General features: G+C 38.0%; 1 protein-coding gene across 2 annotated transcripts in view; it reads left to right on the top strand.

The window, feature by feature from the left end:
* The window catches only part of CDC42SE2 (CDC42 small effector 2), an 83,511-nt gene that overhangs the window by 5,676 nt on the left and 54,038 nt on the right, over nucleotides 1–23,797 (top strand). For both annotated transcript variants that reach the window (XM_063179843.1, XM_063179842.1), the window contains exon 3: nucleotides 9,550–9,632. The gene's annotated coding sequence lies outside the window, so the exon portion shown is untranslated. The remainder of the gene's footprint in view (nucleotides 1–9,549; nucleotides 9,633–23,797) is intronic.

Below are 23,797 nucleotides of genomic sequence, written 5' to 3'. Positions count from 1 at the left end.
TTAAGAAAAATTTCTTTTCACAGAATAGAAAGCGTGTTGTCACCAAAGCCTCCCCAGTTAAAATCCCAGTTGTCCTCATAAAAGAAATAAATATGTGCCTTCACAGAGGTTTGTGAACTCTGTCTTAAAGTTCTGGCTTATCATTGTATGGGCTTTATATACTTTTCCCATGCTTCATTTTTGGAATGGGGTCTTCTAATCATCTTTTTTGTACTCACTCACTGAATTTGGAGACCAACTGTTTAAATCTCTTGCAAAAATAGGACTTTTCCAATTTGCAGCTGGCTTCCTTGTCAAAACAGTCATGCTGCTTAGTACTGAAGTATTATATGCAGAAAGTGTCTTGTTACATTTATTGGTTGCTTTTATCTTGCAGCTCATATTCAGTAAGTCTTGTGCTGTCTGATAACACCTCTTTTAATTGGCCCCATGTGATGTAGCTATTAGCATCAAACACCAGTTGATAGAGGAATTCCACCTACTCCTTTAAAGCTTCCTGAGAACAATTTTTCACTTGAGCTCAACTACCTATTTCTTCTCTTGACCCTGCAAGTGAATGGTATCTTGCCCTGGTATATTTGCACTGAAGTTCTTTTCTAGTTAGCTGAGTTTTATAAGGTTTGTTCTGCCTTGATATAGTTTAAAAAAGCCTAAAATTGATGTGAGAATGTAGTTTCAAGTTAAGTAGTCCTGTTCACTTGAACTGTATAAACAGATTTTGAGATACAATAGGAGCTGTTTCCTCCAGCCAAAATTAGGTATAAGTATTTCAGAAATAGGAGTATACCCATTTTATTTGGTGTAGACATGTTCAAAAAGTCAGTGTACAGTGGACAGGATGAAAGGCTTAAAATGTGTATTTTAAGTAACATCTAAGGGTGGAAAAAGGGAGCAGGGAGTAGTCTTCACCAAATTACACCAAAGTGTTATTTTTGTTGTTCACGCACTCCTTGCTCATCTGATTGTTTTGGTTTTGTCCTCAAGCATATGCGAGGAGAAATTTGCAGAGGTAATAGAAAACTAAGCTTTGATGCATTCTGTTATTTTATTTCTTTTTGGTTGGTTGGTTTTGTCCTATCAAAAATTCGTCTTGCACAAATGTTTAGGTGATGTGCTCACAGTAGGAACATGTCACTGGTACAGCCATGGTTTGCTACGTAATCAGATCTTTATTTAAGTGTTGAAATAGGGACTTTTTTGAAAGGATAAATCTAGGTGTGTTCAGCTCTGCTATTTTGTATAATTGTACCTCGTTTTCTTCTAAGCTGTCTTGTAAATGGCGAAGCCTTGTGGTACTCTTCAAAAATCTTAGTTCATCTTGAGACTGCGAATTCACTGAGGTGGATTTGAAGGGGCAGTGTATCAGTACAGACAGTTTCACGTGTAGACCTTCCTCTAGGGTCTACTGTATCCAAGCTGCCTGTAAGCTTTTTCTGTAGAAGAATCTCTAAATCCCTGCACTGGTGCCTGTATTTTCCATGAATGATTGCAAAGTGGCACTTCCACTTAGCACCGGCTTTTCCCGGGAAGTCAGCAGGAGTGATGACTCCTTTCAGCTCTAAAGCATTGCAGGTCAGACCCTGGCTATGACTAAATTAGTGGTGAAGCTTTCAGTGGGATCCTAAATTCATTGCAATTTAAGGCCTGCAGACCAAGTTAACTGCATCTCTGCAAGAACGCGTTTGCGAGAGTGATCCTGGCCATCAACCAGCACTTACGGTGGAGTCATATTTCTTCAGTGGAATTGCAGATAGTTGTATCCAGAGGTGCTTACAAACCAAAGTATGAGCATTATCAGTTTATATATAGAAAGATACAGGTACAGGAGGTTGTGGTGGATTTGTTTTTTAATGTATTTATTATTTGGTTGGGGCATAGTTGTCACCTTTGCTCCCAGTCCTTTGTCCTCTGTGTTATGAGGATATATATGTATTCATTGCAAGATGATCCTTAATTCTTAAGATTATTTTATTATTATTTAGATCAGTTGAAATTTGTAATAGATAAAAGGAGACTGCATTAAGAGTGATCCCACTTGGGAGAAACTCACAGCAGGCACAGACCTGTGATAGTCCAAACAAGTGTGCATTTTAGTGAAATAGTATGCAAATTAAGAATTCCATTAAAGAAAATGTGTTGTTCTGAAAGTGATTCTTCCACATATTAGATAGGTACTCAAATATTCACAGAGGTAATGGATGATTCTAGATTATGTTTTTTATACTGTTTATATGCTACCTCTTTTTTCAAATTCTTAAAATTTGTTCTTTTTCTTTCAAGGACAGAAAGTGTGATCTGAAAGCTTTGTTGCTTTGTTTCTACTGGTTGAGATAATATTCAAATATTTTTGTCAGTGTTCTTCTGTACAGACAGTTTTATCAAGCTATTTGTGACTTAGTGTCCTTTAAAATGTAACTTAATTTGTGTTTGCATCTATTCAAAGATGCTGAGGTCAAATGCTGTACTGTTCTGAAGTCCCAGGCAGCAAATTTTGCACATCACTATGGTAATGTGCGTGTGGCATGTGGGAGGAAGGCTGAAGTTGGAACCTGCATTAACAGAATCTGTTAATATTACATATGCTCAGTGGCACTAGCACTGCTTGTTCTTTGACATGCATGTTCTTTGACTGCATGTTCTTTGCTTAATTAAAAACAAAGTAATATGATGGAATTAAAAGCCTCTATTGTCTGATTTTTAATCTTTTTTTCTTCTCCGTGCATGTGTGCTTCTGAAACAACTCTACTGAAATAAAATGTAGGTAATTCTGGAATCTTCTTTCTGTTTGGAAAATGCAATTATGATCTTGTAAAGTAGCAAAGAAGCTCCACAATTTCTTTGTTCCCTCTCTGAGAACTTATGGATAGACTTAAAAGTAATTGTGTTACAGCTAGGGATATCTACCGAGAACAGTTGCTACTCATAGTGCATGTCCTAGTGATTTCTGCCAAAGCATTGTGAATGTTTAAGTTGCTTGATTTTGGGTAAGCATATTTGGATTCTTCTGTACTTGCTATTGTTTTCTCAGATACAGAATTAGTTCTGAAGCATCAGAACTAATTCAGTGCTAGTTTATTTCTTTTCTTTAATAAAGAAGAACTGTGTTCTGTTCTGAAACTGATTCTTAATTGCCCTTAGTGCTGATTACAGATAAACTTATAAATACCTATGAATTTGTTGGAAAAGTCGACAAGAGAAAAGTTAAAGCCGACTTTTTTTTGTCTCTTTGTTACTGTAGTCTAAATAAACTTGGAAAAATTGGAGACTTGGATGAAGAATGATTTATATTCCCCATTACTATATTGATTGTCGCAAGCCTCAAAGTAGAAGAGTGAAGACTGTGAAGGATGTAGAGGGGAAGCCACTCAAATAGGGGCTGAGGTCTCTCAGTTTGCTGAGACTGAGGAGAGGCAGAGACCTTGTTGCAACTTCCTTGTGAGGGGTAGAGGAGCAGCATTGATCTCTGTGATCACCAGTGGCAGGACCTGAGGGAATGTGCTGTGCTAGGAGAGGTTTAAGTTGGATATTAGGAAAAGGTTGTGTGCTTGCTTCCTAAGGAAAAGGCTCCCTTAGGAAGTGGTCACAGCACCAAGCCTGACAGAGTCCAGAAGTGTTTGGACAATGCTCTTGGGCACATGGTATGACTCTTGAGGCTGTCCTGTGCAGGGCCAGGAGTGGAATGATGATCCTTGTGGTTCCCTTTCAGTTCAGCACATTATATGAGTTTAAGAAATTTTAATTACTTGCAATAACTTACTAGTTTAAAAATACTGACCCACTGCTATTGAGAATTACAGGCATTGATACGGGTTCAAAATGCAGACCAAGTCACGATGACTTTTGTTATATGGCCTGAGGGAGTGGGCTTCTTAACTATGTCGTTGCATAGATAAACCTTATAGCAAAACAAGCAAGAAGGGTCCAAGGGGAGTTGAGATGTTCTTGCTGCATCAGAGTTCAGGTGGGTCAGGAGGTTCACCAGAGCTGCCTTTGCCACCAGTAGAGCAGAGTTGTTAGCCTGGCGTGACGTGAACATTCAGACTGTTCTTAACTTGGGAGGTCACCCGGAGATCTCAGCCATCTGTGTGTGCATTCACATTACTTGGTGCATTTTGTTTTTACAGTGATATTCACTTGTTGTACATGATCTGTCATAGTAATAACTCTTACTAGTGTGATATTTTTCCTTCAAAATGCCAGGCCTCCTTTTGAGAGTGCAAGTGTGGGAAGTGATGGCTTTGACAGTCTTTGCCTTAGGAAAATAAGCTGCTTTTTCAAGGCTGTTTGTGCGGGGGCTGAACATCGCTGTGTACGCAGTGTAGTCATTTGTGTATCTAGTGACTTGCAAGGTCCTTTTTTGCATTTTGAGGAGAAAGATACTTGCCATGTACTAGACTATCTCTCTTTAAATGTCTTTAAAAGACAAAACTTGTCAGTCAGTAGGACTTTGGACAGTGAACTGTTGTAATTTTGGGTGGGTTTGTTTTTCATTCCATCATTCCCTTGACCTGTTTCTGTTATGTACAGGATCTGTAGTCCCACACAGATTGATTGTCATCTGGGTGATTTAAAGCAGACAGATTTTTCATATTAGATTTGAAGAAAAAATTCAAGTAAACTACGTCCTTTATCTGATGAATCAGTGAAGTTACTTATGTCAGGTTTTCAAAGTCTGTATTGGCAGGTGTGAAAACAGAGTACCTGCTCTGAAAAGCATGCTACTAAATACACCTTCCTCCCACTGTCTAGAAAAAAAATAAAAGCCTTTATGGTAGTAAAATAATCTTGAGAAAGAAATACTAGTACATGGATATTTCTTCTTTCACTTTAGAAAGGTTTAACCTCTCAAACTTTTTAATACCTATTGAGTTACTCAAAATTCAGTGTGCCCAATTGAAGTGAAATACAAGGTTTCTCCCTTTATGTAGCTGAATTTCTGCACTGTCTTATTCTTATCCCAGAGTATCTTTCAGTCTTCTCCCTAGTGTGTTCATACAGTCTTATGTGTTCATCTTCTAAAGCAAGCATGTGTGTCTCTGAGCCAAGGAATTTCATTAGAAAGAGGAGAAATAGGAAAGCCTGATGCCAGTACGGATAAACAGGACGTGGACACCAGTCTTCTGGGTGTCTGACCCCTAGTAGTTTCTGGGAGAATTATTTGCCTTTTTTTTCTGACTTGGGAGGTTTTCTGGAGGCCACCCAAGATAAATGCAAACATTGTAAAGTATTGAAATGTCTTGGTGTTGCTGTCTTTTAAGGATCTCTTGAAAACAATGTTTGAGGTGAAGAAAAGGCATTCTGAGGTAAGTTTAAGTAGGCTACTGTCCCAAGTCCTCTTGTAGGGTTAAGTTGATGAACAGAAGTATCTTTCTCCTAAAGAAACAGAGTGTCTTTCTCCTAAAGACGTACCTTAAGTGTAAACTCCATCTCTAGTTTGTTCTCTAAGGAGCTCTGATTTTGAGATTTATATCCCTCTGGTAAGAATGGGAGAAACTAAAATGAACCTTCTCAATTTTTTCAACTTGTCTTTTATGTTATATGCTGTATGTCTCTTTTGGTGCCAAATATGCACAGGTCTGAATTCACTGATGTTTCACTGACTCCATTCATTATGGTTCTGTGTAATTAATTGCTGTACCAATTACGGGCTTCATAGTGAAATAATAAAATATGCTCTATGGGCTGTCTGTAATTTCCTGTATGTATGTGACTTTGCCTTTGACTAGAATAGAATGAAGATTTTAAACCTGTGTATATATATGGTATATGTCTACGGAGATAAAAATTACTTAGGTACAAAATAAAAAATTGGTATTTTTTCCATTTTTGTTTTTAATAACTTTCAAAATGATGAAAAATGTCCAAATGAAGACAGCGAAACCCAATGCAAACTTTAGATTTTTATTTTTTAATGGATAAAACAGTTAAACTGCTGAAGTTCACTTTTTTTTTCTTCTAGCAGACAGGACTGAATGTCTGCAGACTAACTGTTCATGTATTGTAAATTCACAGGCTCTTTAGCTTAGAAAATCTCTTTCTTTATGGTATGAATACATCTTTACAGTGTACATGTGTTGTGTTTTCAAGTTCTGTATCAAATTCCAACCTGTTTTGTATAATTAGAAAACAACTTAGAAGGTGTTATGGAGCTACAGTAATGATTTTACTCTCTGAATTTGATACTTAGGAATAGCAGTATTAATTTTCTCAATTCTTTTGATGCTTATGATGCTTTTATAGCTGTTCCACTAAAATATACTTCCTTGGCATTGAGGTTCTCTGAAATATGTCTTCAGTAGAAGCACTGTACTAATAGACACATTTTACTTTTCTAAGGGCACCCATTTCCCATTTTTTCAACCCTACTGATTTGGTTTTTGTCATCTTTGTTTTCATACACAGATTTTATAGTGAACTCCTCATAGGAGGCAAATGTGACTTGTAAGCTGGGATGGACTAAGTAAAATAAGAAATCATCCGAGAGATATTATCAGGATGACAATGAAATCGCCTGGTAATGTGACCTGTTAATCACTAATGCAACATTAGTGATTTTTTGTAACTGGTTAAATCAGTAATGTAATTATTATTTGGAAATACAGGCTTGAAAACAAGGCTTCAGAGAAGCATACAGCTTCAAATTCTCACACAAATGATACCACTTAGACAAATGCTTGTTGTAACTGGATTTTTTAATGAATGTGATGTGGGCAAGTCTGCAGTAAGCCCTCCAGAGTCAATAGGGAGTTGGCACTGCTGGATAAGTAGTGTGCCTTGGCAGTACCTGCAAACAACTACTTTTTCCACTCTGCTGTCATTTAATAGCCTTTCAAGCCAAAAGTCTACCATTTATAGCAATGATTTTAGTAATTAAATTGTCCATTAGGATGTATATTTAGTCTCCAGGATTCATACATCTGGAATTCTAAATAGCTGTGACATGATGACTTACAGCCGCTGGTTCAGATCATCTCGTTTCTGACTGACTTTTAAAGATGTTGTACAAGGATGGCTTTCGTTATTCTGCTCTTACAGCATGTCCCTAGATTTCCAATGATGAAGTTTGGGAAAGTCTTGAAGTCTTTTTTTATTTAAGGAGAGGGGTGGAGGAAAACATTTGGCTTAGAGATTGTAAATATAGATATTCTTATATCTACTGTTTCCTCATTTGTATAAATGTTATTACATATTTAAATTGTTTATACAGAATTGGTCTCGACATGCTAAGGTCGTTATGTGTGCTTTTAATGTATTCTCTTTGCTAATTTCTCATAATGCAGTTTTCTCTGAGTGAAATTTACCATAGTAAATCTTTGTCCACTTTGCTTTCAGTTGCATTGCATTTGAGTGAGGAGGTCTGTGTTTACTGCAGCTAAATGAGCTGTTTCTCCTATCTATGTACCAGCTATTGTCCACAGTGTCTTAAACTAGAAGGTAGCTAAATTTCAGTAACACTTGTTATAAATTTCAATAACACTTCTGTTATAAATTTCAATAACACTTCTGTTATAAAGTTGACATCTACTCTAAAAAGATATGATTGCCTTTCTGGCTTTAAGGATTTTATTTGCTTCGTATTGGACTTTCACAGCTCTTGCCATGCAATGCCATGCAGACAAGTTTATCCCATTCCCCTTTTCCTTCACAATATTTTTCTTTTCAGCAACCATTTTTCTGCATTTACAGTTTGAGGAAGCGAAGGGAGCCGACCCACCCTTATTGATCAGCATCGAACTCCGATTTATTGATCCAACATGCACATTTTTATAACCGTGTTAATTAAGTTCATACATATTGCAAAACCCGAGCTCATCATTGCTTACAGATTACACACCAACCCCTCCTTTTGTTTTCAATACCTGTGGTTTCTTATTGAGACCAAAACTTGTTTTTCTCATCCTGTTATTGACTGTTCTCAAGGCCTCCATGTTTGTCACTCTGCTTTCCCATCGCTATCCAAGGACAAGGTATTTACTTGTTATTAAAAAACAAGCCTGAGAACTCTGCTGTTTACAGGAACATGTCTGAGAACTTTGCTGTTTACAGCTGCCTTTTACTTTTCAATCAGCTGTATATTTTCATGGCCTTTTTTCCTTCAAACCATGTCTGAGCAAAATTCTCCAACAATAGTTTGCTCTACCTGCTCTCATCTGCCTTAGCTCTTCATTCCTAGTTCATAATTTCTCTGACGATCTTTTCTGAAAATGACATGGGTAAAGATAAACACCCCCTAATTTTACATTTAAAATCTGTCTTATGTCAGTCTGAGAAGAAAGAGAAAACACTTGGTTCCCTAGTGTGTGGACAAGGAAGGGCTCAGATATGATAAAAAAACCCCCAGTAGAAGTCTGCAAGCAAATGCCTCATCATATAATGTGAGGGTTAAAACATTAGGGTTCTCAAGTGTAGAAGGGAGGTGGAACTTTTTGTCTGGGGCGTTTTTTTTGCTCTTTTTTGGGGTGGGTTTTTTTGCTTATTTTAGTGAAATCTGCAAAACATTGCGCTATCTAACACAGGAGATGTACAAAATTTCATTTACTACCACATTTAGGTTATTTTTATATTCACATTTGAAGTGTGAACTAGATTGTTTGATATTTTCACCTTTCCTCACATCTTCTGTCTGTTTTGAAACCCATTTCTGATATATCAGTGCTTTCATGACTGTCATTGCAGGTGGATGCTCTGCGAATACCAGAGTCTTCTGGTTTGTTTGGGTTGAGTTTTTTGAATAGAGGTTTAACAGCACTAAATATTCTCCTGCTACTTCAAGTAGCAGTGATTCTTCTTTTCACTCAGAGCCAGCTCTTATGAGTGTGTTTCTTTTATTGCTTGCAGTACTTGCAATACACCCTTCCTTCAACTGAGAACTGCTGAACTCATTAGCAGGTGTCATGGATGTGATTCAGTAAAAAGCTTGTTTGCTAAACCTCACACGCTTCGTGGCATTTAACTGCCATGTTACATGTTATTATTGGGAACTAGTACAAAACAGTTATTCCTGAATGACGTGGTACTGCCACTAAATTGAAATCTGATCACTAGCTATACTCGTGAAGAAATAATGTTGGAATACACATACAATTTCCACACACCCCTGCTAATATAAAAGTCTGACCCTAGGAAAGGAAGCAGCCAAAACTAAGTAGGTCCTGCTTTTGCACCCATGCTCCTCATTTACTTCATTTAACTATGTCAAACATATGTGTATATATATATATATAAATAATTTATGTAACTTAAACAGGGTATAAGCATACTGGGATATAAGGGTTAAGAGGACCTGAGAGTGCACAAGTCAGTGATTGTTTCTTTCAGCAGTGCTGTAAACAAGGTAGTCGTAATCCTTGGAATCATTTACAAGTGGAAGTAGCTCAGTTATTCTGACACCTGCGGTGCTTTGCAAAGGAGAAGCCTTGGAGGAACTCCTGACTCTCCCTCTTGGTAGCTGTTTTTTTCCTGGAACCATGAAGTTACATTGCTCTTCACTGTGAATAGTTTGGATTAGGTGCTGTAACAGACTGTAACTTAATTCTGGTTTTTTTTCAGTTTTTCGTTGCTCTCTAAAATTGGGGATATCTTCACTGAATAACTTGCTGCTTAAAGAAAGTAACAGAAGTTGGGAAATTCAGGTAGGCAATACTTTCGATTTACTATTCACTTTAAATGTTGATGCAAATATGTATGACAGATCTATAAATACTCATTGTACCAAAACCATCAAAGCGTGATATAGATTTTAACCTTACTAAGACTGAATGTGGTTTCATGGCACCTCTTGTGAGTTCTAATCAGGCCCTGATAAGAAATCCAGCAGACTTATGATATTCAAGTGTTCTTTGTGCTCATAATAAAAATAAATTAATGTTCAGATTTAATGTCATAGGAGGTACTTTGTAATGCTCAATAAATTTAACAAACTATTTTTGACAAACTATTGTCTTGTTGCCCCAACATACTCTGGTATTCATGGTATGTGCAGCCACATACACTTCCATTTCTTTTCCCAATTCCCTTATCAAGGAAAATTCTTGATGGATTTGCTAATTACATGTATTTCATATTTCACTTCCTTTGTTTCAACTAAGGCTTCTAAAGAGATTTCCAGTACTTAATTCCAGTATAAGATGACAGAATTCTTTTGGTGTTCTTTGTGTAATAACTTTCATGGCTTTAATAATTTAGTTTGCAACTCTGTATATTACAGAGTTGTTTATTCTGCTTTGCTCTGATTTTAAGGATTCATCCAACTTTAATTCGCTACTTTCTAGTTTTAATTCAAATACATGTGCTTTGGTGTAGTGTTAAATAATGTGTAGGAATGGACAGTAGTTTTAATTACCTGAATTTTCCTCCACCAAAATACTCAGATCTATTCCTATTTGACTTTGCTCATTGATAATGATTCTAGCACATTTATATGGGGTTAATTGCTGGGATTACACTAACAACCAATGAAACAGTTAAACCCTGACACTATTGCTGATTTCTTATTATCTCAATTCTACATAGCAATTTTAATTTTAGAAGCTTGTAGCTCTCCTTTAATATTTTCCTTTACTGTTTTCATGTTTTACTTTTTAAAAATCCAAATGAACACTGTGGAAAAGAATCCTGTAGGAAATCAGTACCTTAGGAAATGTATATAAAAATCCCTTGTGCATGTTGTTTCCCCAGAAAGAGATGTAACTTGTGAAACATATTGCAAAAACTCTCTTATAGTGTTTTGCAGGCTTTGTTATTGATTTCTTTTTCAGGAGCTAAGTGTCTTTCTATTTTACCTTACTCTCTACTTCTAATCACCATTCATGTAGTATGTAATTCAAGTACCAGTAAAAATTGATGCTTAACCTTAAAAATACTCAAAGTATGTTGAATTTTGTTTAAAGATTACATTTTACATTTTAAGATACTGGTTAGTGTTACATTTTCTGTTTCATTCTTTCTGTCTCCCTTCCCCCAAGTTCCTTTGAACACTCTGAAGTGTTTTCAGTATGACTGACGATACCAGACATGTTTGGGCTTATCCTCAGTGTTGTGCACTTCCTTTCCATTATCACCTGATCTTTTTAGCTCTCATTTCACTATTACTTGTAAAATGTTTCTGCCAGGGAGTCTGGGGAAGAAAGTCTGCACAGGGATTTACCCTGGAGGAGCATGTGACAGAAAGGTGATTGTATTCTTAGCATGAGAAACTGAAGTGTAAATAGCATCCCACACTGGGAGCAGGAGCTGCTGTCTCTGTTGCTGACCCTGCAGCTCCTCCTCTGGCCTGCTGCTTGCTGCTGGGACTCAATGACATTCCCAGATGTTTTATGTGCCCACCGAGTGAAAAAATGTTTCATTGCAGAATGGGATTGGGCTGTGCAGTTGGGAATCTGTGTTCTTTCGTCTCTGGCAGGCAAGGGGAGAGAGAAAGAAATAGTAGCCCAGTTGTAGTAACTAGTCCAAATCTAAGGTCATTTTTAAGTAGTTTTATGAACTGCCAACCTCAAAAAAATTCACAACCAGAAGAATACTGTCCTGTGAGGGTGGATGGAAGAAGGAAGACAGGCAGTTGGGTAGCATGTGTAGGGGTGATAAGGATAGGTAAAACATGATGGTGATGATACCTATTTGAAGAAGACAACTCAGAGGAAAAGAAGAGCAGTATTTAAAACCAGAGGGAAGTAAGGGCTGTACTGTAAGCAGCAGCAGGAGGGTACAGGGATGGATGACAACGGGTGCAGGAAGGCAGGTGAGGAAGGAGCAGAACTTGTGGAGCAGAGGTTCTGTGAGTGGTGATCGCCACTGGAGCAGGAGCAGACGGGAAGCAAAGAGAACTCGCAGTGCAAAAATATGCATGTTTCATTCTTGTGCCAGAGACAAGTGAAGTACAGTGGGTGTTCCCAACCTGTTGGCTGGCCTTTCTGTGCAAGCTCCAGGAGTGTCTCCAGGAAGCTTCAATCATAGGCCAGGAAGCGCAGCTTTCCTCACTTTCCTTGCTGGCAGCTATGATGTTGGTGACGGTAAAATCTCCATAAAAACCTTATTATGTGGCCTATTCCAGATTAAAAAAAAAGCCTCAGATCCTAATATTTTTCTTCATTTTTTTACGGTTCTGAGGTTCAGAAATTGAAAGAATGTAAGATAGTGATGGACAGTGCTCTAGTGCCATTTCCTGCTGCCTGTTTGCCTAGAACCCTGCAGCTTTTCCTTTCCCTGCTTCTCTGCAGTTGTGTGGTGGACTTTGTTCACATGCCAGGGCTTTAGTTGCATGACTCTGACCATGTGCTTTGTGGATATACTTCCAGTCATGTGAAGTTGAAGTATTTAGGCTTGTGGCTCTTCTTCATAGTTAGTATATTCCTCATCTGGCCTCATGATACCCTTAAACATACACTTTCCAACTGTTAAGAGGAAACTCAGAAAAATCTGAAAAAAAAAAAAAATTGAAAATGTGTTTTTCTCAATTTTTCCATTCTCTTTATTGCTAATTCACTAAAGTTCTAGAATACTGGGGTGAGGGAAAAGATGGATTAAAACCTCTCTCTTGTGAAGGCAGTGTCAAAACTGTAAATTATTAAAGTTTGGTATAGAAGCCTTTGTTCCATTCATGTCTGGAACTAAAAGCTGGTGCAATGTTTCTGCATTACTCATTGCCTCCAGAAGTCATTACCCTAAAATGCTGGTGGACTGTTCATATGTTGTGCGCACATCTTGATGCCACCATAGAAAAAACACACATCTTCAAAATCTCAGATATGTCTTTTATGTTCTCGTGCTTTTTTAGTATATGATTTTCAAATTGGGTCTCCAACCTGTGCGAGATTTTAGTTTCCTGAGTAAGGAAACGTTTAGGCTTCACCACACTTTCATTAGTTTTCTATGATTCTAATTTTCAATTTATTAGTTGATTCGTTAATTTGAAGCAATGCCAAAAAGAGAAATTTTAGTTCATTTACGTAATTGAAATTTAATTCAGTGCTTTTTACTCTGAGGGAAAGGAAAGAAAGAAAGAAGGAAAGAAACTCACATAAGATGTTGGTTCTCAACGTTTTATTTCATTAAGAACTTCTGTTTTTCAGTGTAGCTTAACTACCTTTAACTTCTAAATTCATATAATCATATTAATCCTGTAGAATAATTAAAGTAACACAGGTAGAAAACTGTCCTTCTGTTACTCTATTTCAGATGCCCTTTTGTGCAACCATTCCATTACTGCTGACTCTTGTACCATCTGTATTTGTATCTGACTGTCCTCCACTTCCTCCGTTGTTAAACTTGGGGCAAATCACTGGGGTGCAGCTGAATTATGTGATCCAGCTGATCCAGCTTCTCAAGGGTTCAGAAATGGTTTAGTTTTTTTTCCCTGAAACATTTTATTTGCATTTCAAGGTAGAACATAGCTGATCCAGCTAAACTATATTAATGTGAAAGCCCACGGTCCTTTTGCTCTCACTTTTCACAGTATGTGGAACATGAAATACAAATTCTCTGAGGCTTTGTGTCATTGGAAACCATAAAACAGAGGAAAGCTAGGAAACAAAGTTTGTCAATAGGACAATGGCAGTCATGGTAACCAAATTTCATTCTGTCTGTATGCAGAGAATAGTAAACAAAAAGAATAGAAAAGTGTATGGGGAATATTGGTTGATGTCTACATAAGATACTTAAACTAGTTTGTCATCCTCTGTGCTGTAATGGGGAAGAGAAGGAAAGCACAGCACCCCAGGGGAATTATCCTGGGAAATATACCTGCCTGATGTCCAGTTTCTGTAATTTGAAATATTGAATATACACCTGAGAGATCTTTCATTTTTGGAGTTTTTTAATTAGACTTCTAATTCACTCTAGAATCCACTTTATTTTACAAATCCAGTAGTTCTCTTCTATAAGACGTTTTTACTTTCTGGAAGTTGTATGCTATAATCTTTTTCTTAAATTGGCTAATCTTATGTGCAGTGGGAAATAAGACTTCCTGAAAAACCTGTGTCCTGCCCTCTTACACTGTACTTTGCAACGAATATATTTTTTTAAAAAATATGTCATTTTATACTGGAAGAAAAACCTGCCATTTTGTACTTACGGCACAAAGCCTGAGAAGCTTAAGAGTACAATTCTGGCTTTCTCCACCTTGAATAATCACATCTCCACGGAAAGTGCCCCAAAGTCCATTCAATACTTAATGTTTGGGACAAAGTGCTCTCTGCAGAGAGAATGCCAAGGACAAATGTCTTGGGGGTACTTGAACACTGACATCCTGGGCTGAGTGTTAATAGTCCTTGCTGTGTTCAGTGCTTACTGTTTGTCTTCTGTACTTGAGGTTTGTGTGTGCAATACTATGCATTCGCTAAAGCTGCCAGGCAATGCCTTGGTGTTACACAGTCAGAGTAGATTGCTATAGTTGTGAAATAATTAAAGACTCCCATTCTGCAGTGTGAAGTTACTCGAAATACTTAAAACCTAGTAAGTTAGGTAGCTCAGAGGCAGAGAAAAGCTCCTGTGAAATCTAAGAACTGGCTGAAAGTGAGCACAAGCAGGAGAGATCTGTTTGTTCCATTAACATGTCTAAATGTTCTTGAGTTCTGGGTGGAGCTTCTAATCATACAGCTGTCCATTTTCTTGAAAGGAAAGAAAAGGATCCTGTTCTGTCCCGTATGAGTGATCTAATATAAAGACGGAAAGCATGAGTAATGAACAGACTTGTGCTGATAGCAGAAATTAATTCTCAAGTTTGTCTTTGCCACACAAAACAGTCCTGCAGGCTGTCTTTCGGACCAATAGCACACTGCAGGACGCAGAATGGATTTTGTTCTAGCTTTGTTCTTAACATTATGTGCAGCTTACATCCTTGTTAGGAAAAGCACTTTAACCTGTGTCCCTTGAAGGAGTGGTGTGTTCCAATATGCACTTATTCAGAGTTTTGCACATAGATTCAGAATACAGTCTTGAAAATTTTAGTAACATTTTTCTTTGGAGGTGCAGATTTTACAGACTTCTTTCTTCCTTTCTGTCATTTCACACAGACTGACTGTCTGTGACATGTCTACTGATGTTCACAATTATTTGACTGGACTGTTTGTGTGCTACCTTAGGTCCAGAAGAGACTGGTCTATTTCTTGGAATATGCTTCATTCATATCATGTTATGCTTTGCGTGGACACCAATTAGTTATGTAATTTTCTTTGTAAAATGCAAAGAGTGAAGCAATTATCTTGCTGTTCCTGCCCCCTTTAGTATGAAGTAGTGGCTGTAGATTTTTCAAGAATCTGATTTCTTCTTTTGACCAAGGCAATTCAAAAGAAACCCGTCTTGTCTTTAAATCTTGCTCTGCATTGAAATGTAATTTCAATTGCATTGAAATCAGTCTTTAATCCTTCTAGTCTTTCTTCATTCCCAGTTATTAATCCTACCAGGAATGTTTTCTGTTACTGAGTAAATTGGGGAGGAGGGGTAAGTAGGCCAGTATTTCCATTATTCTGTTGCATAATTGATCTGCCTCTGTGACTGTGTTATGCATGGCTGACCTTCTGTTTGGGGCTGGTTTATTAAACTTCATTTCAAGTATTTGTCAACAGTTACTTTGTCAGTCATGTTGGGCCTTAATTATGGATCACATTCAGAGGCTGGGCTGCATTTGTGCATCCTGGGCATATTCACTCCTTGCTGCGCAGTTGGAAGACCTCTAAGAGTGGATGGCCTCAACCTGGAACTTCTTTAAATCCCACTGACAGGCAAATGAGGATTGCTGCTTTTGAATTGTCTCAGGCAGGAAAACAGTGAGGAGTTTCAGTAGCTTCAGTGGGTTTTTGTTTATTTTTTAATTAATATGAGTGAATTAAAAAATGAGGATAGCAGGGCTACCCTAAACAAACTCCCTTCAAAGAGCGGTCTGTTCAAGTTAGTGCTAGTATTGTGGGAAAGATGCTTTTACTGAGGTAAGGAGGAAGAGTGAATTACCTTCTCTTTAAGAAGACTACATGGGTGATAGTTACTTGTTACAGCATATATATCTATATAAATATAGATATATGTATTATATCTGTTTTTATGTATACATAAATTACCCTAGGCAGAAGAGGGATGGGAAGCACAGAAAAGCATTGTAAGTAATTACTGGGAGGCAGGAGGAATTATTTGATTTACAAAGTAGCAAGCTAAATCTGAAGTTGAGTAGCACCTGCATCTCAAAAAATCTGTCAGGCGTTGAGTGGAAGCTGGAGGGGTACACGACACTTCTGACAATCTCGCAATCCAACTTTCCATCTGAGTTCTGAGATGCTTCTAACATAAAGGCCCTAACTTGAGAAGCCACAAGAGACTGCTGTATTGACTGCCTTTTAATGGACTGTGACTTAACAAGTAAATGAAAAGCCACACAGTGACATGAATCTCTGGTCCCCACTGATTTTAAAGTGCAGGTCCCCAGAGCAGTTTGTATATAGGTGTTACTACTTGATTTATTGTTGTAGTGAAAACAAATTCATGGAGGCTCGCTGAAATTTATCATTGTTAACAGAATTTCTGTGGAATAAAAACACAACTTACTGTCAAAATTTTATTTAACTTCAGATAACCCAGTCCATATAATGATTTTGCCAACAAGTGCTCTCTCATAAATATAATGGTTCCACTGTTTCTGTACCCTCATTCTTTTGCTCTCCATCTAACTCCTTCATATCTCCTGCAACTATCTTTGCCTGTGAATATTAAGATATATTTCAGCAAAACTTTTTAATGTGGTAGTTATCTCTTGTGCTTTTACTTTCCATTCTTCAGATGTTTTTTTTGTTGAAATCGAAACAAATCAACCCTGTTGTTTTATATCACATGTAAACTTCAGACCTGTTTCCTAAGTGTAGTTTCTCTCTCTGCTTGCTCTGCCTTGCTTCTCCTCTTCATCTCTTTCCCCTGTTAGAACACCAGCCTTTCCTGTTACCTCCAGTATAGCACTAGCCCTTCCTGTTACCTTTCTGCCTCTTCCTTTCTGCCGCTTCTAACTCAGAATAGCCACAGTGGTTGGTACCACTGTGGTGATTCTGTTAGTTTGATCCAGAATTTGAAGGCTGATGGATAGCATTACATCATTTAGCCCTTTGTGGTGGGTGGTACAGGAGAAAGACTGTATGTAACTATTTCTGCTTTTAAAGCCCAGGAAAAAGTTGAGAGCTTTGCAAATACTGACTGTCATGCCATTTATGGGGAAGGGACTTGATATGTTTTATAAATTACAGAATGGTTTGGGCTAAAATGGATCTTTAAGGTAGTATTGGAGACTCGTGGGTACTCTTTGTTAACCTATGGATTGGTCCTACATATTGTTTTGCTGTGACTGGTAACCCCCTGTAAATAGATCACTTAATTCCCCAGTGTGAAGTTTTGTAGCAGAAAAATCTGTGTACCAAAACAAACTGTTAAAAAGCGCATGCTTGTTCCAGTCTCTAGAGGTTGATACACTTTCATTCCCATATGTGTTTAAAGAAGTCACATAGCATTTACTCACCGGAAGCTTTACAATAGAGTAGCACTGCAGCTGTAGCTAATTTGGTAGCTCAAGTTGAGCTCAAGTGTGGAAGTGGTTTTTTGTTTGTTTCGCTGCCTTTTTTTTTTTTTTTTTCCTTTTCATATACCTGAGAATCCTCTAGAAGCAAGATTCACATATATCCAGAAATCATAGCTTGTTTTGCAGAAGCTTTTGATATTCTGAGGGTGTGTTTAATAGCACAGTTGCTAGTAACATGCAGCTACAAAAGGAACAAAACTCCATTACTTGACAAATTAAGAGCAGTAGCTTTTCAGAAGAGCTTCTAAAAGACTTCTCACTATCTCATTATTGTGCTCTTAGTATTGGTACACTTAAAGAGCATTTAATTTTTGATAAACTACATTTTCAATATTACAGTAAAATGGGATATTAATCAAGAAGTGAAAGAGTGTGTTTTAGACTATTGTTTTCAGAATTTTTGCAAAAATCCTAAGCCTGTGCCTTTTTCCATCAAAATACCAGTCTGTATTTGTCAAAGTTGACGACCACTATGCACTGACTGTCTAAATTTTGCAGCTGTCTGGGATATCAGTATAGTACAAAGCAAGTTAAATCAGTATTTTTTTTTTGAGAGTGATGGATTTGTGCACATCTCACTAGAGCAGCTGAAATGCTTAAGGTATCCATCTAGCTATGTAAAAATATACACACCTGCTAGTTATTTCCAGACGTTCAATAATGGATGTACTAGTGACATAAAAAGAAGATTCACTCTCTTTTGACAGGTGTCAACATTATTCACTACATTGCATGTTGAAGAACTGCAGTTATTTCAGCATCACTGTGTGTAATTCTACTGCTCCTCTCTTATTCCTCTTTATTTTTCTAGTTAGTTCTGCCTTGTTGGCTGCCTAATGTGAAATACATGTTTTGTTTTTGGTTTTTTTTGCTTTTGTTTTTCTTGGACTCTAGCTGATGTATGTCTTTAACATGGAAATTGCAGTTCTCTCTCCTAGTTGTTCTATCATCTGAGTTACAGAGCTGCACAACAGGTGGGGGAGACAGAGATATGAGATAAGGCTAGATGAAAGAGCAGGTGGAATCAAATACTGAAATACATAGTATTACAAGTAAACAATGGTACCTGTACCATTCCTTGATCTTATTTTGTTCCTGCTTTAAATATTTATGATATATTCTCATGATGGAAGAAAGCCCACAATTGTAGGGTAAGAAAAAAAATAAACCTTTTGTTGTATTATAAGTATTTCACTCAGGGCCCTTGAATATTACTGGTTGTATTCTTCAGGATTAGATGCTTTACACAGAACTGAGGCACGTAATTGTAAATATGCTGCTTTTTTCAAAATGTGGACTTTTATTTCGTTGAAAGAAGTGTGGTTTGATCAGCTCTGCTTTCCTTGTGCCCTTCAGAAATAACAGTGAGGCCAGAAGACCTCAGTAGAACTACCATGAGGGAAGATCTAACCTGTTTCTCAAAAAGTTACCGTGAACAGGGCTGGGCTGTCCTTTATTAGCACAGAGTTCAAACAGCATGCTGCTGCCTGTGGCCCAGGTCACAATGTCCCATCATGGGACAGGTGCCAGCCTCTTGGTTTCAGACTGTCTGGAAGTCATCACCCGCTGGCTGTTCAGGAGTGCAGTGAGTGCACAGCCTTGCCAGCGTGCTCTGGTAATCTCACAGGCAGGAAACAATGGAATTCGTATGGCCTTCTATGGAGACTGGGTTTCCTCAGAGCTGGCACAGGTCCTAGATGTTTCCTTCACTGTCCACTGTTGTGAAGAAACAGGCCTTCAGGAACAGGACTGCTGATTTGATGACATAAAGTGAAAAACTGGTCTGGCCTTTAGTAGAGGCCTAGATAAACTGTGATTTCCTTTCCACCTTTTGCTGTGTGATTGTCTGGCACCCTGTGTGGGAATGCTTTTGTACACTATTCAATCTATGCATCTGCTATTAATGTAGAACTGATAATCTTTAAAGTGTATGTGTAAGATGTACATGAACTAAATATTCTGTTCCCATTGTAAAGTACTTGTACATAGCAAAAAAACCCATATTTAATAAGATATTGTGTGTTGCTACTCAGGATTCTCATGAAGAGTTAATATCTTTCTCTTCTCTAATAATTTTCTGCTCTTTAGCAGTGAAGTTTTGCCCTGAGAAAGGGAAATCCAAAATGAAAATAATTAATTTTGTTTTCTTTCTTCTGACGCCAGAAATGCTAAACAACTTCCTTTTAGGAAATTGCTGATGATATTCTGGCATTTACAATTAGCAAGATACCAAAACCTGTCCAAGAAATAATGAATTTTAAAATATTTCTAATTTTGTTTATTCAGTTACATTTCTTAAATGGTAACACTCCCTTACACCCCTCTCCTTCACAAGTGTGCAGAATGAATCTAGCTGTTAGTGCCAGTAAATATATAAATTAAACCATGGGAGGATTGTTCAGTGCGAATGAGATCACAGCACAGTATGCTCATTTGGTCATTGAATCCTTTCCTGTTTTCTGTCTTCAATCTGTATTTCCCAGAGAAGGCCGCTTCTCTTGAAGACTGGGTTTATTGGGGGACTGTGCTAGCTAGTTTTAAAAATACAGGTCTTGTCTCAGTGGAGTTCTTAAGTTGAATTGTAGTGTGAGCTCCCCATCAAGTCACGAGCCGAGACTGGATCACAAATGAGCAGCTTCTGCAGCGCGTCCCTGGGAGGGAGGGAGGGAGGGAGGGAGCTGGTGGTGACAGACGTCTGAGCAGGGCGCTGTGCCTTCTGCAGCTCCTCATGCCAGTGCTCACGTCTGGCAAAGGCTCGCTGCCTGCTCCTGGGGGGGAGAGGGCGGAATGCTCTTATCTGGGGCTGGGAGGAGCAGATAATGAAACCCTTTGTGTCCCCCTCCGGAGACATGAGCTTCAGCAGCAATGAGCTGTGCAGCTGCAGCCCTAGCAACAAGGGCCTGGAGACAAGAATGAGGGCAGCTTCCCAGCGCAGGCTGGCCAGGGGGTTAAGGATGAGCAAATTGAATGGGTAGCATAGTATTTAGATGAACCTGTGTGCCTGTTAGTCTTACTAGGAATATATATTTTTTTGTTTTAATTTTGACGCTTAGACTGAAATATATCCAAGTGTCTTTTAGTACATCAATAAACCAATGACTAAGGACTTGTCAGTGTCTTTGTTGCTTTTAAGGGTTTTGATAGTGCATTTTCTGGAGAATTCAGTGTTCTTTGATACAATGCAGACAGTCCATTGTCACCAGTTAAAGAGCATGAAAGAAGTCAGTTTTGATTTTTGTAGTGTAGGTGCACAAAGTCCTTAAAGATGCAATGGTTTAAGAAAGAAATTTCTTTTTAAAAGTGAACTAGTTCAAAGGGTTGTTTGCATTGGCGCTTCTGAAGTGATTATGCTTATTGTGACAGATGATTTCCATAGAAACTGATGTTAAATACTTCATTTTTTAGATGGAGCAATCTGGTCTATTTCCATGGGAAGTTCCATGAATGAGTTGAGGATAACTCTACTGATGAGAATGCCATAGGCTTCATTAATTACCTTGCTGTGGATAAGGATTCACAAACCTCAGTTTGGGCTGCATGTCAGAGAGAGGGGGAGTTTATTTGAGGGAGAGACTGAATAATGAATACCTTGAACCAAATGATCTGTGTCTGAGTGGCAGACAAAGAGGGCTTTGGGGCAGTGACTGATTATTCTGTGTGAAAGGGGCACAACCATATCTGGCCTGCATGCTGAATCGCACATGTGAGCTGTCACTCCTTATTTCTCCAGAAATAAGAGAAAAAGGGGAAATCAAATCTGCTTAGCAAGCAAGTGCACCTTGCTGGTAAAGGTGCTGTTACTGACTGCGTGATGCTCATCTAGTTACTGTAATGAGGAAATTTTGGTTATTTTAGTTCTGTTTTCCAGTCTTTTGTCAAATGCAGTAGACGTTTTTTAAGATGTTATGTACACGTCTTTGTCTGTTTTCCCTTACATTTTCATACCTCCTGGATGCAGTCTGTAATATTTGTCCTACAAGCTGATTGTAAGTCACAGCCCCGAGCAAATGGAGCAGCAGATGTGGAGATTCCAGAATGTTTTTTGATCAGGCCAAAATGCTGACCTGAGGGAATTGCAAGTCCAGGACCAGGTTTACTTCCACTGACTGTGCTACACAGGCACTATTGTCCTGCACAGGAGCTGGGTGAAGAGCTATCATCCCACTAAACTGTTCGAGCAAGATTTAATGGAGCTTAATGGTAGAATGAATGAGTTTCTGATTTCTTGGCTTCCCTTATTTGTTGCCTCTTGACGTGAGCACTGAAGGTGAAAGCTAAGGAGAACATGTTCTTTTTACTAGGTATATTTGTTGACTTGTAAAGTGCAGATGGAAAGGTCAAGTGTTAAAATATTTGGAGATACCTCAACACTGAAGTTGTAGAATTCTCTGTATTTTTTTGTGAGGGGCAGGAAAAATGAGGGAAATGTTTTGGTTTGGGAGAGGACTTGAGACTGTACTTAAATATTTAATTGAATAATTATATCTTGCACTCTTTTCAGAAGTTTCTAGTGAAATCAAAGCTACAGATTTAAAGTTTGACACCATCTTTAACAGTCCTTTTCCTTTATTTGAGAAGGAAAAACACGTTCGAGAACAACTGCAACTTTTATCTAAGCGCATACTTTTTACAAATTAATCTAAACTTTTGGATAAAAACTGTTATCCCAGGCAAAGGAATTGGTGTGTGTTTTTTTGGGTTTTTGTTTCCAAATATACAGAGTCAATCTTTGTCAGCAGACACAAGGAAAATATCTCCCACTCCACCCACACACAGAGAAGGAAAAATGAACATTTGTGTGACATTGGGAGAGATGGGACCTTGTTCAAAACAGAGAAACTTTTTATGGTAAATTGAATTGTCACCGTGCAACTGTTTGACAATGTAGTCCAAGTAAATTGCTTCTTTCATTTGAGTTTATTTTCTTAAGCCAATTACACATGCAGATTCGATTGTACCCTCCAGCATAACTCTTATGACTCAGCAACAGATCTTTCACTGGGAAGGATTATATAAATGAAATACTGTTATGGTAGTAAATAACTCAAAACAAACAAAACCAGACACAATTAAGACAAGTGTGAAGGCAGGAAACACGTTTCTTTTTTTCTGTGATAGAGAGTTTTACAACTGAATTTTACAACTTAACTTGTCTGATAATGGAGTTTTGCAGTAGTTCTGTAGTGTGCAGACAGAGCGCTAAAGCAAACCTTCATTATGAAGATATTTACCAATTGTAACTACCAGTTGTATATTTCAGAGATACTACAATGTCTTTTTCAAAAGTGTCTGCAAAGCTTCGTAGGAGTTCAAGGTAACTGGAGATTGGGGAAAGTGTCTCCATAGAGCTGAAGAAAATAGTGCCCCTTCTCTCCAAGTCAAAAAATCTCTCATTGTACCTCTTTTGTAAAAGGCAGTGTGCTAGTTTGGGCTATTTTTGTCTTTTCAAAACTTGTGTAATGCCTGTTTTGTAGTCATTTGCCACATTAGTTCTTGAGAGAAAATGAAGCTGTTGTACTAGTCAGTGGTTTCTCTCTCTTCGTTGCTGCAATGAGGGCATGGGACAAGTTCTGCTGTGTTAAATGAGACTTCGTCTCTGTTTTGAAATGGAAGCATGTGCTGACCATGGCAGCACCGTGGATACCAGTAAAAGTAGTGGATTTGTATATTAGGAAATTCTTATGGTTTGTCTTGTTTCACCATAATAACAGCTGGAGCCAGGAAGATGCTTCTGAATATATGTTTATCTTGTGGTCCAAGGAACTAAATAGTCACCAAGAGAAATAATTTAGTTAATAAGTTTACCTGTCATAAAGATGCCAGATGGTGAGAGTGGTGTAGAAGGTTCTGGAAAAGAGTTTGTTTTCTGGGCTTAAACTTGCAAGCATCAGGTATGAAGTCCATCAGGAGCTAAGCCTTGTAATATACTGTGCTGTCTGTGGCCAGTTTGGGTCTTGAAGGAACCTGGTAATCCTTCCCAATACAAAAAGCCACAGTAGTTGTCACTGCCATTTTCCTTATGACTTTGTCATGTATGTTAGAAAAAACTGCCCGTTGTGTTGGCTGTCTGAAAAATCTGTAGCTGATCTTGAGTAAAGTAACTTGTATTTCCCTGTTTCAAGTGGGTAAATGGTTTTGAATGATGTGAAAAATGCTGGAGTCTTCATGCTTATATTTATTGAGATTCTTACTCTGTGTGGAAGCAGCATTCTTTTCATAGTGAGGCAGCACAAGTATTATACTTCACATTTG

Source organism: Melospiza melodia, chromosome Z, assembly GCF_035770615.1.
Source record: "Melospiza melodia melodia isolate bMelMel2 chromosome Z, bMelMel2.pri, whole genome shotgun sequence".
Lineage (NCBI taxonomy): Eukaryota > Metazoa > Chordata > Aves > Passeriformes > Passerellidae > Melospiza > Melospiza melodia.
This window is presented reverse-complemented; position numbering and strand designations above follow the sequence as displayed.